The 16,388-nt window shown below is 35.0% G+C and overlaps 1 protein-coding gene across 3 annotated transcripts in view; it reads left to right on the top strand.

Moving 5' to 3' along the window:
• Positions 1-16,388, top strand: part of CHD2 (chromodomain helicase DNA binding protein 2) — a 181,512-nt gene that overhangs the window by 26,279 nt on the left and 138,845 nt on the right. The window contains exon 2 of one of the 3 annotated variants that reach the window (XM_074295064.1): positions 12,758-13,014. The exons of 1 other annotated variant lie outside the window; for it this stretch is intronic. The gene's annotated coding sequence lies outside the window, so the exon portion shown is untranslated. Of the gene's footprint in view, positions 1-12,757; positions 13,015-15,559; positions 15,582-16,388 lie in introns of those variants that run through there. One more of the 3 variants, XM_074295065.1, reaches the window with a different exon arrangement.

Here is a 16,388-nt window from a genome sequence, read left to right as displayed (position 1 = left end):
TCTAGCTCTACATCTATGATTCAGAACAAAATCAGTTGGAAAGCTGCAACGATATTAAAGTGATGGTCAATTTCATAGGATTAGTAATAATACATCTTTTGAAGCTGCTCTCATGACTGAGTGATTCACTTTTGTATTTTAGGTTTAAAAATTTCTCTTTTAGCATCAAATAATAGCCTTCTTGCTCCTACCTTTCCTTCACTATACACATTTCTCCATTCATGAGTTTCTTTTGATTTCTTAATAATAGTACCTGGAACTTGTTCTACTTTTATCTTCTGTGCCCATATTTAAAAGTAATGTTAGCTCTAAACTGTAATATCAAACTTCAGTGCTAGATGTTATCACCTAATTCATCCATTTATCGAGTTCAGATTAAAATAAAGGATACTTGGAGTTTTATTTATGGCATTAAAGTCACCTGTTATGTGAATAACTTAATTAGAATTTGCATTACTCGGGGATTTGTTACTTGGTCTGTAGATAATTTAGTTTTCCTATTTGCTTCTTTTTTTGGCTATTTCTTTACCACTAGTGACTGGAAAAGACAAAGATCAAATACTGCTAGTGTCTTTATCCCAAAGAGATCATAAAGGAAAGAAAAGGACCCCCATATGCCAAAAGGTTTGTGGCAGCCCTTTTTGTAGCGATAAGAAACTGGAAACTGAGGGTATGTACATCAGTTGAAGACTGGCTGAATAAGTTAAGGTATATGAATTTTAAGGAATATACTTTTTCTATAAGAAACAATTGGCAGGACGATTTTTTTTTTCCTGAGGCAATTGGGGTTAGGTTAAGTGACTTGCCCAGGCTCACACACTTAGGAAGTGTTAAGTGTCTGAGGTCAAATTTGAACTCAGATCCTCCTGACTTCAGAGCTGGTGCTCTATCCACTGTGCCACTTAGCCATCCCACAGGATGATTTCAGAGAGGCCTGGAGAGACTTACATGAACTAATGCTGAGTGAAGTGAGTAGAACATTATATATAGCAACAACAATATTATATGATGATCAATTCTGATGGACATGACTCTTCAACAATGAGTGATTCAGAGCAATTCCAATGGTAATGTATTAGAGAGCCATCTGCATTCAGAGAGGGGACTTGGGTCCTAATACTGCATTTTTACCTTTTTTGTTGTTTGCTTGCATTTTGTTTTCTTTCTCATTTTTTTTTTCCTTTTTGATCTGATTTTTCTTGTACAGCATGATAAATGTAGAAATATGTGTAGAAGAAATGCATGTGTTTAATATATATACTGGATTACTTACCATCTAGGAAAAAGGATGGGGGAAAGTGTTGTGATGTGGGAGCCACCTGTCAGTGGCTGCTGGAGGTCTAACTCAGACCTGTAGAATGGATGTGTTCATGTGAGCAGATGATGATTGAAGGAGGAGGATAGAGGAGGATGATTGGAGGAGGAGGATGTAAGGAGACTGAGAGATAATTGCTGTTCTCTGACCTCTCCACTGAGAGGTAGTTGCATTGTTTGATCTCTCTCCTCTTTCCTCTGCCTCCATTTTATTTCATTCCCAGTTCACAAGAAGCTCCTGTCAGTAAAAGCTGCTTTTCAACTCCTTCAGATGTTATGATCCACAGCTATGGAGGCTCTTGGAGAATTGATCTGCCCTTTCATCTAGGCATGGTCCTTAATAGGAAGGGAAGTGAAAAAATTTGGAAAACAAGATTTTACAAGGTGAATGCTGAAAATTATGCATATGTTTTGAAAACAAATGGCTTTAATTAAAAAAATTTTAGAAAAACAAACAACAAAAAAATTTTAGGAACTGTTGGCAGCTGCTATTCCCTCCAGCTCCCATAGGGATAATAAAACAATATATGTAATACTTAAAAAAAAAAAAAAAGTACTGCTGATTAACTTTGTGACTAGATTAGTCACACTAGACCTATTTTCTAATTTTTAAAATGTTGTAGTGACCTAGATTAAAGAGATCAAATATGTCATATATGTAGCCCATGACCCCACTGTAGCTGTAATACTCTCAACCCAATTCACTCTATGCTTCCTCATCAGTAAAACAAGAATAATAATCATGTCTTTCAGAATTCTTGTGAGCATCAAATTAGATATGTAAAATACTTTGCAAACTTTATAACTATATATATATATATACATATATATGTTCGTACATATAAATATACATGTGTAGAAATATACAATGCTTGTATTTGTTATATACACATATATATGTATATACTTGAAGTCTCATAAATCAATTAAATTTATCAATAAGAGAGCCCATATTATTCCATTTAACTCATGAGAATAGCCTTATTGATTGAAACTCTTTTCTAGAATATGTGTAGAATATTCCCCTCCAGGGGTTCTCAAACTAGGGCCCACAGGGTTATGGCAAATGGGCTGAGGGGCAGAGACAGAGTGTGAGCCCTCCAACAGTCTGAGGGACTGTTAAAAAGTTTGAGGATCACTGCACCTTTGACAAGGTTTAGTAACATAGTCAAAAAGGAAATTAAAGCTAACCTTGCATGTTCTGATTTTGATGATAACATGCTCAATAGTTGTAATAGCTGCTTCAGTTTTTACAAGTTCATTAACTCTCTTTCACAATAAGTTTTATTGATGCCTTTTTTTCCCTTACAATAATTTATTGAAATGTCCTTCTCCTGACCTTTCCCTTCCCCCACAATTGGACCTAATCATCTTTTGAAGACTATATTCTAGAATTTTGTCAGTCTTAAAGTTCACTATAGTAAGCAGATTTGTTTTTTCCCCTAGCACAGTTCTGATTATAAGTAGATACTAGAGATCTTTGTTGAGTTGAAATGTTGAAACATATGTTGATAGAGTTAGAAAATAGAGATGCTATGGGGAGTAGTAATTAGAAAGTGGAGCAGTAATTAGGAATTGGAGCACAATGTTGGTTGTGAGGAAAGACATTGAATCTTAAAATACATAAACCTGGGAAGTTTGGTAACAAACATCAAGATGGTTTCCTAGTTAGGCCTGGAATAAAGGTTAAGCTATGATTTTCAGGTGTGAGGAATAGGATTAATTTCTTTGCTTTTTGTGTTTACCTTTAAAGTAAGTATACCTATAGTGTTCTTTCCCTATTCTTCCCTACCAAAGATTATTTTGTATTTATTTTGTATATAGGTTGTATATTGACTTACCTTCTGCCTTCCACTCCCAAAGCCCAGTAGAACAGAAGCTCCTTGGAAACAAGGACTTTTTTGTGGGTCTTTGTATCTCTGATGTCCAGCAGTGTTGTTTTTTTTTAAATATGTAAATGAATATGAAGGTAAAATGAAAGAAAACCCTCTACACAAATGTTTCCTCACTGTTCCATTTAATATGCCTCATACATGGGAGATCTATGTAACACAACTACTTTAGTTGAATCACAACCAAACTCTTAAGCTGACAAAAATACTTATTGTGGAAGAGATGCAAAGGTGAATTAGACAAAATTAATTTTCTCATGATATATTTATGTGCTATAAATGAATTTTTATAATGTTATAAAAGCAGGTCAAAAATGTACAAGATGAATACAAAGTGTTATGGCAGGTCTGAGGAGGAAATGATAAATTCTGACTGGAAGAAATTTAACTAGGCTCTTAGAAATTGGGTGGAGATGGGAGGAAGGGCATTCTAGGCTAGGGAAAGGAGGAAAACATGAATTGTAATCCAATTTAAGTGTAACAAAGAATACCCACTAAGGAAGTATGTTGATACCCGATTTTGGGAAACTTTAAATTGGGGGCCAAGAAGGTTGAGTTTATGTTCTAGCCAGTAGGAACTTAATATACAATTTAAAAAAATATATATTTTTAAATAAATTTCATAAAGAGGACATAGATGGTTTTTAAAAATTTTTTTAAATTCTGGATTTAACTACTAAAAAAGGGGGTATTTGCGAATTTCCAAATAGGTAGCAGAAAATAAAAAGAGAATTATATGTGATACTATGAATTTATTTCATAATGGTTACTTAAAAAAAAAAAAAGCCTTATATAATAAATTCTATACATGACTTTCAAAACCATCCTGCCTAGTATTTCCTTTTGAACTTCCTTCTGTTCTCTTCTGTCCATTTTAAAAAGCATTTCAATTGTCCTTCCCCTCCCCCCATCATTACTTTCCTTTCAATGATCCTCCCCTTCCCAATTAAAAATGGAAAGGAAAAAAAAAAATCTTGCAACAGATAAGCACAAATAATTTATACAGTGGTCATGTCCAAAACTGTATGTCTTTTTCTGATCCTATTGTCAATCACCTCTCTGTCAGAAAGTAGGTCACATGCTTCAATACAGGTCCTCTGAAAAAATGGTTGATTACTACATTGATAAGAATTATTAAATCTTACTAAGTTGTTTTTCTTAACAATGTGGATGAATTGTTTTCCTGATTCTGTTTACTTCACTTTGATTCAATTAATACAACTCAAATTCTCTGAAATAATCTCTTTTATCAATAATATTCTATTACCTTTATACACTACAGGTTTGTTAACTTACTGAATTGTTTAAGGGGGAATTTAAGGAAGCACTTAGACTCCAGCTATTTTATTTTTTTCCTCTTTAAATTCTCCTTGATGACAAGTTTGTTACAAAGTAACATGATCAAACCTGCAAATAAGGATGATTCATCTAGTAGCCAGTGGGTATTTTGGATTATAGGAGTCAGAGACAGATTGAATATGAAACTAAAATGAAAAAGGCCCTCCACACAAAATCTGCTGGAAACTAATGCAAGAGTCGGGGCAACTCACAACAAAGGGACACACCAGGGGGGTTATCAGTGAGAATAGAGAGAAGATGAATGTTGAGAGAGACTACTGGACTAGAATCAATTGTACTTGACAACTTTTTGGATATAGAAGATGTGGGAAAAGGCAAGGCAGGAGGAAGTTTTCAAACATAGTTGACTGGGTAAACAGAGATGCTATTGACAGCTACAGGGAAGTCAGAATGAAAAGCAGATATGGGGCAATAGTTTTAGTTTTAAGTATATTGAATTTGATGTGGGGGTGGAATAAAGTGGATATATACTGAAGGTAATTGGTCTGCAACTCAGGAAAAAGATCCTGTCCAGATATAGAAGCATGAATCATCCAGAGTTGGTAGCTGAAGCAATGAGAATGGATGACACTGCTAAGAGTGTAGAGAAAGACGAGAGCCACGGACAGAATCCTGTGAGATCATCAACATTAAGAAATCATGAAGAGGAAAGTAGACCAGTAGGAAATACAGAAGAAGTTACTGAGGCAAGAAGACACACATGGTGTATATGGAAATATTTCTATCATATCAACATATTTAATTAGTTGACATTCACAAAAATTTTAGGAGTGCTTTACAGCAGAGATATCTAATATATTGCTTTCAGTCAGCAAGGGGCAGCAATCAGATTAAAATGTAATGGAAAAATATTTAACAAAATAAATTAAAATAGATTATAGATAACATTACCATGTGGTTCTCTAAGTTATATCAATATGCTACTGAAAAGGATTCTTAGATATAGTTTGTTGTTGTTCAGTGAGTCCTGTGACCCCAAGTAGGGTTTTCTTAGCAAAGATATTAGAGTAGTTTGCCATTTCCTTCCCTAGCTCAATTTACAGATGAGGAAACTGAGATAAAAAGGTTAAGTGAGTTGCTCAGAGTTACAGAGATAGTAAGGCCAAATTTGAACTCGCGTTCTCCTGACTCAAGGCCCAGAACTCTATCCACTGAGCCATTTCACTGCCATAGATCCAATTTAGTTGCCCTATTAATATTTGAGACTGACTCAACTGTTGAAGATCATTTGACCTCAAACTCTTCAATATTCCTGGATCATTCTAAGTATGGAAAAATACTTTGTGGCCTATTTTTTCCAACTGATATTAATTGTGACTGTAATAGTGACTCATCAGAATTAAAAAGGAAGCATGTTCGTAATCTTAATGTTATACCAGTGAAATTTTATATATTTATGACTTATTTATGCTAGAAACAAAAAATGAAGACATGGTCATCTAAAATTACTGTTCCAAGAGGCTAATCCATGTACTATTTGGAGGATCTTTGATCGCTACTAGTGATCCACAAATTACATTTCATTTAGCCATGTCTATATTAAAGCATTCTAAAAAATAAACAAACGTAAGAAGCATTATCATATTGGTGAGAGTAAATAGAAAGCTGGTCTTAAAGTCAGTATGACCTGGATTCAAGTCTTACCTCTGACATACACTGGCTACATGATCTCATGTGAGTCACTTAACCTCTTAGTGTTCCTGGTAACCCTCTAAGACCAGGATTCTTTTTTTTTTTTCTTAATTTAATATTTTTATTTTCTTCCGATTACATTTAGACAATTTTTAAATATTTGCTTTTAAAACTTTGAGTTCTAGATTCTCTTCCTTATCCTTATCTTCATTTTCCATTAAGAAAGCACATATGAAGTTATGCAAAACATTGCCATAAAAGTCACACTGTGAAAGAAAACATAGATCTCCCCACCTTAAAAAAAAAAAAAAAAAAAAAAAAAACCTCAAGAAAAAATAAAGTAAAAGAAAAAGACCCCAATACAGAGAGTGTTTCAATCTGTATTCAGACACAATCAGTTCTTTCTCTGGGTATGGATGGGATTTTTATTCTAAATACTTCAGAGTAGTTATGGATCTTTGTAAGGCTAAGAATAGCAAAAAGACTATAGTTCTTAATATGAGGTCCATGAACTTTTTTTTTTCTAATAAAATTTTGATAATTATATTTTAATATAATTAATTACTTTATAATTTTGGGTACTTTATTTTATGCACTAAAAAAATATTCTGAGAAGGGGTCATAGGCTTCATTAGTTGCCAAAGAAGTCCATGACACAAAAAGAGTTTTAACAACACCCATATTCACTCCTGTTCCTTCAGTAATGCTCACCTTGCCTAGTTATGCTCTTCTGAAGAGCACAGACTAACTTTTCTTTTCATAAGTGCTAGTTTACTTAGATTGGTTTTGGATGGGGAGAGAGATTCCCTGGATTGCCAGGTAAGTAAGAGCTGTGGATCGGTATAGTCTGAAAGCTGGTAACATATTAAGAGAGAAAAACAGAGAAAATACAGAATTATTTCCTAAAATTATTTCCTTTTTAAAAATAGGGATCCCCCTTATGCAGTCTATCAGTGAAAGGTGTTTACATGCATTTTGTGATATTTTTTTCCCCCACTTGCAGTGTGGTGTAGTAGAAAAGAGAAGAGAATAGGAGCTAATCCAGCTTTGAACTAGGAGAATGGAAGTGTATGGAGTCAAATCAACAAGTATTTGGTAGGCTTTTATTTTGTGTAGTATCATATAATGACAATGGGAAGGAAAAGGGAAAAGAACAAGCAGTTATTAAATACCTACTAACCTATGCTGAACTCTACAAATATTATTTGTAAACTTAGGATAATATGTGCTAAACTCTAGTCTTAATACTGCAGCTAAGCAGCTGTGTGACCTTGAACAGTCACAACCTTTCTTTCTCATCAGTTAAATAAAGTGTGTGTGTGTGGTTTTTGTTTTTTAAGGGTAATTCTTTTGTTGTTGTTTTCTCACTAAGATGTGAAGATGAAACAACATTCACCTGTGACAGCTGCCTGTTGGGAAGAAGAAAGAATTGTCCTAAGTGAGAATATAGTCCTGAGAGAGTGTAATAACTCATTCATAAAGTGGAGAAGGAAGAGAATAGTGAAGGCATAGTGTTATACCAGTCATGCAGAACTACATTGGCATTTAAAACCTTTTTTAGCCTGGGTTCCAGCCCACCTTTCTAGGCTTATTTCATATGACTGCTCATCACACACCCTCTGTGCAAACAAATCTGGCCTGTTATTCCAGGTGACTCTCCAATGTCCCATCCCAGTCCCTCTTCTCCTACCCTGAATTTCTGGAATGCACTCTTTTTTTTTTTTTTTTTTTAATCTTTGGTTATGCAGCTTTCTTTTCCTATGAGGACCCTTTCCTGATCCCCATAGTTGTAAATGAATTCTCATTTCTCTTATTTCATGGATTATACATTAAAGCTGCAAGGGATCATCTAATCCAACTGAACTAGTCATTTTATGGGTTAAGAAACTGAAATAGAGAATGAGAAAAGTTGCACAAGAGCATATAGGTAGTAATTAAGAATTTGAATTCACATCTTCTGACTTTGAAGTCAGCATTATTTTTGTAACACTATTTATTTGAATGTGGGCCATATTCCTTCTAATAGGAGATCTTTGAGGGAAGAAACTTTTTTCTTTTTGTTTCTGATTCCTAGTTACCATCTCAATGTCTACATCTAGGTGATGTAGTAAATAGAACACAGGATTTAGAGTTAGAAAGACCTGAATTCAAATCCTACCCCATATATCTATTAGCTATATAACCCTGACCAAGTTAAAAATTTCTCTGACTTAATTTTCTCATCTGAAAAAATGAGAATAATAATAGCATCTACTTCACAGATAAGGATCAAATGAGAGGTCAAATATATAAAATAAGTTATAAGTCCTAAAGTATAATAGAAATGTAAACCATTATTATTAATGTTTATTGAATGAATGAATATTAAATGTAGTTCAAGAAATTGAGTGAATGGAATACTATTGTTTTATTAGAAATGACCAGCAGGATTATTTTAGAGAGGCTTGGAGAGACTTACATGAACAGATGTTAAGTGAAATGAGCAGAACCCAGGAGATCTTTATTCACAGCAACAACAAGACTATATGATGGACATGGCTCTCTTCAACAATGAGATGTTTCAAACCAGTTCCACTTGTTAGTGATGAAGAGAGCCATCTATACCCAGAGAAAGGACTGTGGGAACACAACATAGAATTTTCACTCTTTCTGTTATTGTTTGCTTGTATTTTGTTTTCTTTCTCAGTTTTTCTTTTTCTTCCTTCTTGAGCTGATTTTTCTTGTACAGCTAGAAAACTATAAATATGTATACATGTATTGGATTTAACATGTATTTCAACATATTTAACATTTTTGGATTACCTTTGAGCAAGGGGAAGGGGTGGGAGAAGGAGGTGAGAATTTTGGAACAAAAGGTTTTGCAAAGGTCAATATTGGAAAAATTACTCATGCATATGCTTTGTAAATAAAAAGTTTAAAAAAAAAGGAAAAAAAAGAAACTGAGTGAGATGTATAGTTAATAATTGTTTAAGTTTGAGGACAATGTCAGCAACATTTTTTGCTAAAAGTAGATTACATATACTCTCCTTGGCAAAGAAAGCCCTGTCAATGGAAAGTACCCAGGAAGATGTCAATAAATCAATAAATATTTAAGCATACACTGTGTGCCAGGCACTCTGATGGATAGTTAGGGTTACAAATATTAAAGACCCTCGAGTTTATATTCTATTTGTATCTTAATAAAAGTAAGATAGGTACAGGTGAATGGTCCTTCATGAAAAAGAAAAGAAAACTACTAAATTGATGTCTTTTGCCCTACAGAATGCAAAAGATTAGCTCAGGGAGGACAGTAAAGAGGGGAAGCATGGTCAAGTACTACAGACAGTAGAGATAAATAAGCTAGGATCATCTAAGCAATGAAGGATCAGATATCCACCTTAAAGACTAGAAAAAAAAGATCAAGATCTAGGTTAGATATCCAATTCACTCTAATTAGACTTCTAGTGGGAAGAAGAGAGATGAGTCCAAAAATGTAGCCCTGGAAACAAAAGGAATTTTATCAATTTTCATTTTCAGGTGGACTTATGTATCTCATGAATCAAGGGGTTATGGTATAATCTGATTAGATAGAGTTCTTGGAGGACATGGGATATGTAAATATAAACACCTGAAAAGATTAATGAATACATAAGGATAGCACCTGACTACAAAAGTCATGCAGAGAGGAATGAGGGAGAATGTTAAGTAATAGGGGTGAAAGGGGACAACTGGAAAGAAAGATGTTAATTAAGGATTAACAAATGACAAAACAAGAAAATATTAGAATGAAGAAAGAAAGAATGGTCTTATGGTATTTCTGAAGTAAATGCTTTGTCTTACAACAGGCAGGGAAATACAAAGAAAGAAATTAAAGAGAATGATTAGCCCATTACAAAAGGATTCCAAGAAAATCTATAATGCAATAGAAAACTTAGATTCTATCATAGAGGTGTGACCAGTGTTATCATTTAACCTTACTGATTCTAAGTTTCCTTAGCTTTAAAACAAAGAAATTTGAACAAAATTATCTCTAAAGTTCTTTGGAGATCTGAAAGTTTATGATATTATAGCTTAGAGACAAAGACTTTGAGAAAGAATACCTGATCCTTTCTTGCAGGTTGGAAGGTGTTAATGAAATGATTGGGGAGCTTCTCATTGGTAGGTTATATTTAGTCACAATTTCTGCCCTTAAAATGCTTAAAATACATGGATCTCTTTCTTTTCCCTTTATTCATTTAAAGGCCCATATTACTTCATACATGAAAAGGAGTTTGACAAGGCTTTTTTAAATGTTAAGACTCAAAGATCTTGAGCTAGCAGAGATTTTAGAGGTTATTTAAACTAATTTCCTCATTTTACAGAGATTTTCAGTAGCTCATCCAAGATCGCACAAGTATTTAATGTCAAAGTAAGCATATGAACTCTGGTCCTTTGATTCCAAATTTCATATTCTTCTCCTCGTACCATATTGCAGTAAAAAAGAGCTTTCTTTTAGAAAAGAGCAAGGAACAAGTATTAAAGAAGAAATTACAAGTCTTTTTAAAAGGAAATGAGATCAATAAGGATAATCAACAACATTTACAAATTCCTCAAGCCTCTGTTACAATAATAATATATTATAGTAGATTGGAAGATTTGAGGTAGATTCCAACTTTTGTAATCATCAAGCCACTGAATCACATAAATACATAGAGTTGAAGGAGATTTCAGCAATCTTCTAAGTCAATGCATATATGAAAGACATCATTATCATCACATACCCAGCATATGGTCATCCAGTTGTAACAGGAGCCATTGAACCCAGTCCTTAAGAGCATCTACAGAAGGTTCCTCTAAGGTAATTCCCATGTAGATTTAGGAGTATTCTTAGTAATTCTGGAGTTTGTTTTGGCAGTTGGGGTTCTCAGTGGATAGAGTGCCACGCCTAGAGTCTTATATGTACAAGAATATATTTGCTCCTTTTTGTGAGTTCAAATCCTGTCATAGACACTGCCTAGCTGTGTGATCTTGGGCAAGTCACTTAACCCTCTTTACCTTAATTTCCTCATCTGTAAATGAGTTGGAGAAAGAAATGACACCCTCCAGTGTTTATGTAATAAAATTCCAAATGGGGACATGAAGAGTTGGACACAACTGAACAATAACAACAATAAGCTAGTTTTATTCCACTAAAAACATAGTAAAGAAAGAAGTCTTTTTGGTTTATTATGGAGCCAGAACTGTACTATATTTAAAAGTCATTAGTTAGCCAGGACCTTGGTGTAGTCTCTTTCTAAACTCACTAGAATTAGAGAAGGAAGATGGGCTTTTGAGGGCCTCTTTTAGGGTGAAGAGCCTTGAGTCTTCTTCCCAATAAACTCAGCATGGAACTGATAGTTCATGGGACTTTCATTGTTTCTGTGATGTCCATTTTTTTCTGCTTTTGGGTGAATGTAATTAGAGATTGCTATAACCTTATGATGCTTCAGCATAGTACAAAGATGATTTTGAAATTTTGAAGATTGTGCTGGTACAAGTTCTGACAGATCCTACTACATTGGAGAAGCTTTGAGGATGGGTTCAATAATGGACTATATGTTTATCATTTGAAGATCAATCTAGATAAATTCAGAGAATGTTGTCATTATATTATTGTACTTACTAGCTTTTAATTGTTCTCTGTTCCAATCTTTCTCCACTTGAAGTAATCCTTCATATAGGTGCCAAAATAATCTTCCTGGGGAACAAGTCTATTCATGTTATTTCTTTACTAAAAATCCTTGCTGTAGGTCCTTTTAAACTATGTCTGCAGTGATTCATTTCAAAATGTCTGATTTGTGATTTTTCTGACCCTCCTTATTATATGTATTAGGATATATTTGCGTCTTAAAACTTTTTAACTGCAAGTACTATTCTTGCTGTGAAATGTAAATGAATTAATATTGATTATTAGGAATATATAAATGTATACACATTTATACATAGCTATGTTAGTGAGTATATTCCTTTCTATGGAGAGGAAGCTTATTTTCTCTGATTTACAGATTTCTATTAGCATTTGTAGCACTTCCTCTGGGGCTAACTCTAACTCATATTTGCATTGGGCAGGCCAGATACCCAAGGTATGCCAGCCACTACTAGTTTCAAGATTTTAGGGGTAATGTTGATAGTTTTTTTGGGGGGGGAGGATACTTTGGTGCCTTTGGTGGTATGTTCTCCATTATTAAACAATTGGTTAAGATATTAGCTTTTATATTTTACTGAGAAAGTATGGCAAGAGCAGTGCATAATAAAACAATCCCTCAAAATTAGAGGGCACTCTCCCTTGCACACATGGTCCTTGAGGAGAGTAAGCTCCAATTTCATATATAAAGGGAGTTAGGCCCAAGTGGGACCAAAGGATGCCTTTATCTGGCTCTAGGAGCCCCCCTTTTTGTGGAGTTGTCATGAATTTTCCCTTGTATGTAACCCTTTGCTAGGCTCTGAGGATGGGTATCATTTTTTAATCCATAGTTATATTATACTTCTTTCTATCATGAAAGATTATGATTTCTGCAGCCTCTACTATTCTCAGGAGAGTATTTTCTCCCTTCTATCTTCAGGTTGCTAACTATTCCTATCCTGATTGCCAGTGGGCTTATTGATGACTATGATGGGTAGACCAAACTCATTCCTCTCAGAATACTCAATATCAATTATCATCAACATCAGAAAAGAATAAATACAAAAGAAACAGAGAGCTGCTACTTATCTTGAAGTCTGGGAGGAGATAAAAGAGATAGATACCCTTCTGCCCGGCAGATCATAACACTCTTGGACTTTCTTGCCATCAAATACAGAAAGAGACTCAGAGAGATAGGTGAGTACTTAGCATTATCAATTATGATCCTAGAGTCTGTGAAAAAGAGAGAACAACTCTAACACATGGGAGAGAGGAGACTTTTTGTATACAAAAGGTAAAAGCTGGGATGCCATTGTTGCAAAACATTACCATACCACCATTCTGATATGGATGCAAATTTGGAGGACCATGGCAAACATCTCCTGTCTCCTGCTTATTATAGAGAGCATCTTTAAATAAATCTTTTCAAGATTTCTGCATAAGTTTTTCTCTTCTAGTGCAGATGCTGGGTCATCCCATAATCACACATAAGAGTAGTATTTGCTACAATTTATAGAAATTGAAATAAGTAAGAGAAACCAATCATGTCTCCTCATTTTATAAGTCCTTAAAATCATATAAGGAGACCTCATTCCAACACTGAAGGGAGTGGTCCTAATTTTAACCTTCTATAATTGCTTATTGTTTCTAGGATAAAATTTAAGCTCCTAGCATACAAATTCTTCTGCAATCTAACCTTCTTTTCTAGTTCTATTTTATATCACTTCCCTTGAGTACTGCATTTCATTAAAACTGACTATTTCCTGATTTTGACAATATAACCCTCAACTTTGTGCATTCATAAGACATTCTTTATCCCTCCTTATCCCTTGTATGTCAAAATCCTGTCTTCTTTCAAGGGCTAGCTCAGGCACCACCATGATCCCCAATTGTTTTAATTTTTATTATATCATTCCTACTTAAATTACCTTATTTTATATTTATTTGTGTGCAAACTGTCCATTTCCCCACTTTCCCAAGAAAATGTAAATTTCTTGGAGACAGGAACTCTTTTTATCATGGCTCTGTATGCCAGCAACTAGTTTAGTACTGGAGACAGAGTATAAGATCAGAGTCTTCTAGATGTAGAGCTGAATGAGTCCTTGAATCCAACCTCCTTATGTTACAGATAAGAAAAATGACACCCTGCTTAAGTGACTTCTCCCAGATCATTTAAATAGTAAGTAGAAGAGCTGGGATTTGAACCCAGGTCCTCTGACTCCCTCTGATATGCCCTAATCATTGACCTAACAAAGTATTTTATTGGATTGAATAGACTGACTAGAAAGTTGGCCACTTTAATAGTTACAGAAACTCTTAAACACTATCTGCGAAGTAATGGTAAGCTTACAATCTGTTTAGTGGGCAAATGCCCACATGAAATAAAAGGCTATTTATTTATTTTTTTAAAAAGCTTTTTATTTTCAGAACATATGCACAAATAATTTTTCAACATTCACCCTTAAGTAGCCTTATATTTCAGATTTCCCTCTCCTTCTCCTCCCTCTGCTCCATTGCAAACAATCCAATATATGTTATACATGTTAAAAATGTGTTAAATTCAATAAACAATATTCATACAATTTTCTTGCTGCACAAGAAAAATCAGATCACAAAGGAAAGAAAACGAGTAAGAAAACAAAATGCAAGCAAACAACAACAAAAAGAGTGAGAATATTATGTTGTAATCCACACGGTTCCCACATTCCTCTCCCTGGGTGCAGATGGCTCTCTTTATCACAAGATTGGAACTAGTATCAATCATCTCATTGTTGGAAAGAGTCATGTTCATCCGATTTAATCATACTATAATATTGATGTTTTCATGTACAACGATCTCCTGGTTCTGCTCATCTCACTCAGCATCAGTTCATGTAAGTCTCTCCAGGCCTTTCTGAAATTGTCCTGCTGGTCATTTCTTATAGAACAATAATATTCCATAACATTCATATACCACAATCTATTCAGCCATTCTCCAATTGATGGGCATCCATTCATTTTCCAGTTTCTGGCCACTACAGAAAGCACTGCCACAAACATTTTTGCACATGTATATCTCTTTCCTTTAAAAGACTATTTTCAAATATGTACAATGCACCATGTGATGCTGTGGGAGAGAAAAAAAAAAATGAACACTCTATGCGGCTCTTGCTTTCAAGGAATTTATTATCTAATAGCTATTGACAAATAAAAATGCTATTAATTGTCTTTGAGTGACAGGTGGATTTATGAACTATAGTCAATTCCTTCATTTAGAGTAGTTTTTCCCCAATCCATACTTGAGAAATGCTACTTTAAGAAATGATATGAAATCCAGATTAACCAGGATTGTGTGTTGCTGATCTCATTAAGACTTCAGGCAAAGTGGAGGTAATAGAAGGTAGAAATCAGCAATATTGCTTGGGCTTTATTAGTAAGGTGTCAGTATAATAAATATGGAGAACTTTATTACAGCATTTCACTGAGGAGAAAGGATGCTTTATTAGTTCAGAAGTGAGAAACAATGTGGAAGGACATAAGGTGGATCCCTGAGTTGTACAATTTGGTAGAACTCCATCTTTTTCTACCACTTGTGACTGTTTCTCCTGTGTTTTCTCAGAGCAAAAATTTATACGGTGTATTATTAATAACCTTTAATATTTTCAGGAGAACGATATTAACTTGCTTCTACTAAAGGACTGTGAAGAGGAAATCTTTTTGAAGAGAGTTTATGGAGCACGGGAATCAGAAAAGTGAAGTTTGTGATTTCTGGAACTTGCTCCCCAGTACGTCCCCTGGTTCCTTTTATGACTACCTGTGTGAAGTTGGGTAAATCAAAAACTTCTCTTTCCCTGTTTCCTTCTCAGTGAAGGATTTGGACTAGTCTCTTTCAGGACCACATTTATCATCCCTAGTAGTCAATATTTTCCTTTCTCATTGTATAAAAGGCTCATAGATTGGCTGTAGAGATCCTGGTTGAGCAATTCCTGTGCTAGTTTTTGAGTCTTGAGCAGGGGTGGGGAAAATGACACAGGAGAAAACAAACCAATAGAACACACAGAAGCAAATAGGACTTGTTCCTTATTGTGTAAGTTTTAATGCACATGTTTAAGTATTTTGGAGCTTATGTATGATGATCTCACTTGAAGTGTTTTTATTTGAATGTTTCTTTTTATTAATGGTTATACATTTTAGAATTAAAAGATTGAAAAGGCAGTATTGGGGAAGGTCTGGGGCGACCACCGCGGGCAGCCCCTCAATTCAGAACCCAGCGCTTTGAGTATTAGCCAATGGTAAGCCGAGGGCCAAGTAAAGAAGAAAGCAAAGCGGGGGGACGTAGCAATTGGCAAGAGAAGAAGCCTATCAGCCCTCAGGAAAGAGGTGGGATCAAGCTTAGCCAATGGGCATGGCAGGGCTGTTGTTGGGTGGTGAAGAACGTTTTCGGGCGTGCGCGCGGCCGCTACTGGGATGGGGGGAAGATGAAAGGCTATCGAGCCAATGGGAGCTACCGCCGGCGACGCGCGCTGGTGCGCGCCCCGTTGCGTTGAGGGCGAGTTAGGTTGCATGGGGGAAGTGATGGGAGGGCGGGGGGG

Source organism: Sminthopsis crassicaudata, chromosome 2 (genome assembly GCF_048593235.1).
Source record: "Sminthopsis crassicaudata isolate SCR6 chromosome 2, ASM4859323v1, whole genome shotgun sequence".
NCBI lineage: Eukaryota > Metazoa > Chordata > Mammalia > Dasyuromorphia > Dasyuridae > Sminthopsis > Sminthopsis crassicaudata.
This window is presented reverse-complemented; position numbering and strand designations above follow the sequence as displayed.